A 2,948-nucleotide genomic window follows, 5' to 3' on the forward strand; every position below is an offset into this window, starting at 1 on the left:
TTATCTAATTTGGGTTGTTGTGTTCTTACTGGTATGTTTCTTTTGAATATTAATCTTGGAAGGAATATCTTCGTGTCTTTTTTCTTCATGTTTTGGGTTAAATTTTTCTTGTTTTGATACTATCATGAATTGGGTTTTACGCCTCAGTGTTATAACTTGTTCCTTTCATGAATTGATTTTTGCGAATGGCTGGGTATTAAAAAAATTACTGGTATAATGGATTTCAATATGTATTCTAGTGGTTAAATTGATTTTGTCAACATTTTGAGGATTTATCATACGGATCAAATGGTTGTTGAATTGTGTGCTTAAATGTATATATCTGTGGATTTGTTATTCTCAATAATTTTTAGGTGTTTTTATTTCATCAGATGACCTATTTTTTGGGGATTCCGCCTTGCGTCGAAAATACGGTAAATTAAGAATAAACCTTATGATTTAATGAAGGCATAAACTTTCTGTTTGTGTTGTGTGTTGATTAATATGCATGGTTGTTTTCTAGAATCCACTACTAAAAAACAAAAAGAACAGAAGCGAAGAGCTAAAGCTTCCTCAACTGCAATTGCGAATCCCATGTACACACGACAGGGAGGAAATCCAAGAAATGTGCAGCAATCTCAATTTATTGGTAACCAATAACCTTTTTTTGTATCTAAATCTCCTCTCTTATTAACATTTTCAGTTTTGAACAAGTAAACTGAGTTAGAATTTTACATGCCATTTTCTGCATAATTTTCAATGACAAGTAATAGTACACAGTGTAGTGTTTGCTGATTGATGCCCAATAGAGTGCTGGGAATTTTTCAAATGTTTCTTGAATTCTGCCTTATAGAACCAATAACCGATGTTGTGTATTGTTAGGTAATTTTAGCAATTAATATATATGCCTTACTTAAATGTCATACTGCAGGAGACAAAAACAAGGAGGGACAAGAACACCAATTGAATGACTTTAGCAGTCGCTTGCAAGCAGCTCAGTCAATGGTGCACGACGGAAATGGAGTTGGAAGAACAGGTCGGGCGCTGCCAAGCCATGCACCGATCGAGTCACCAGTGGATGGAGGAAGGGGAGGTGGAAGAACACGTCATGTGCTGCCAAGTCGTTCACCAATTGAGTCACCTGTGCTTCAGAGAAGTAGGGCTGGTGGAATATCATGCGCGGTGCATTCAATGGAATCACCTCTGAACAATGATTTTCTGTTAACTCCAAGGATATCCCCTAGAGAACACCGCACAGGAGTACACAGAAATCTGGAGAAGGAATACAATGGTCTACATAGCCCTATGAGAAGTCAAGGTCGTCGTTCTGTACCACCTCCCGCAGAGAATGAATTACAACAACGTTCAAATCAATTGCATAATAATCGAACACAAGCATCTCTTCAGCCATCTCATCGGTCAACACAAAAAGTTATTCAAAGTTCAACATCTCATCAATCACAGCATAATGCTCTTCGAAGTTCATCTTCGCAGCAATCTCGCCGATCACAACAACGGAACAATCTACATGATTCTCCAGCTGAAAACCATAATTTTTCGCAACCCAACCGATCGCGATCAGCGTCTAATTCTTCTGTAGCAAATAATGAAGAAGTTGGCTATTCGCTGCAAGATGGTATATTTATGTGAGAGGCATTTTGTTTTTTAATGTTGTTTTTTTCTAGCTAGCTAATAATTTCCATGTATGCTATCTTTGATTTCTTAAATAGGTCGAACACAACGTACCACAAGAAAGAAAACGACTAATCTTGCGGTTGCCAAGAGGGGGAAGGAGAAAGTAAGCGTGTACGTTTTTAAAGAAAAATTTTGTGGTCACTATAGACATGAGCTTATAAACTCTATTGGGTCGTGGGTAAGGCAAAGGGACAATTGCCCACTAACATATGATAAATTTGATGATATGCCTGAACAGAAGATTGCCCGAGTGATCCAGAATGTCCGGGTATAAATAATTTAATGTTACTTATTTTATTCTTAGTTTAGAATTTTTTTAGTTGCTATCTCTAATAAGTTGTTTTCGGCCATATAGGACCACTTTATTCTCGTTCTTGATGATGAAGTGGCTGTCAAAGTGATCAAAGACGTGATGAGGAATGCCTATAAGGCATACAGGCACAAACTTCGTCTAGCATACATAAAAGCTGGGGGTGATGGGTTCGCTGGATCAGATGGCCACCTGGAGGCTTTGGCACACCCTCCCGAAGATTTCCCCAACAAACGTGATTGGGCTCACATGTGTGAGCACTTCACCACCGATGCGTTCAAGGTATATCTATTTGCTTACTGTTTACATATGATGTTTTTTTTTTAAGTCATGGGAGTGGACAATTAGGTATGATATGTGGAACTGGAAAACACTATACAAGTTATCTTTTCTTTTTTGTCTTAAAATTGCACTTCATTATTGGTTTGAAAACAAGAATGCACTGCCAAGGGAACTCTTATACAGCTGAACTCATTTTTTGCAAACCCTTGCTATCATTTCTTGTTGTATTTTTCGTTTAGAATATAAATTATATGTGGATGTAAAGTAGCTTACATCATATACAAGAGTTTGGTTTTGGTTATGGCAGATTTTCCATAAGGTTATATATATAGATTGAACTTGAAGAGTTGGGGTGGGTGATCTTTTATTAACATTTTGTCTTATATTTGTCTGCATTATTACACTTAACTTCATATTAACTTACATTTTACCTCATGCGATAGAAAAATTCTGAAAGAGGACGTCTTGCTGCGGCTGCGAAGCAACTCAACGGTATCAACCACAGTAATGGCAACAAAAGTTTCACTAGTATCGAATACGAGTTGGTATATATTATGCCTGCTTCAATTGTTTTATTTAATGATATTGTTTACGAGTCAGATGTGTTTATTACATGATATGTTGTTCTATATGATGATGTTTTCCATTTCAAAGCTGCAAGCCGGAGAGCCTTGTGATCCAG

General features: G+C 37.0%; 1 long non-coding RNA gene across 1 annotated transcript; it reads left to right on the forward strand.

Moving 5' to 3' along the window:
• The first annotated feature begins 373 nt into the window (after positions 1-373).
• On the forward strand, positions 374-955 carry LOC113310606. The gene is made up of 3 exons (XR_003341278.1): positions 374-413; positions 503-628; positions 911-955. It is a non-coding gene; the product is annotated as an uncharacterized LOC113310606 (long non-coding RNA).
• Positions 956-2,948: the final 1,993 nt, after the last annotated feature.

The sequence above is a fragment of the Papaver somniferum genome, chromosome 9, assembly GCF_003573695.1.
Source record: "Papaver somniferum cultivar HN1 chromosome 9, ASM357369v1, whole genome shotgun sequence".
Classification (NCBI taxonomy): Eukaryota; Viridiplantae; Streptophyta; class Magnoliopsida; order Ranunculales; family Papaveraceae; genus Papaver; species Papaver somniferum.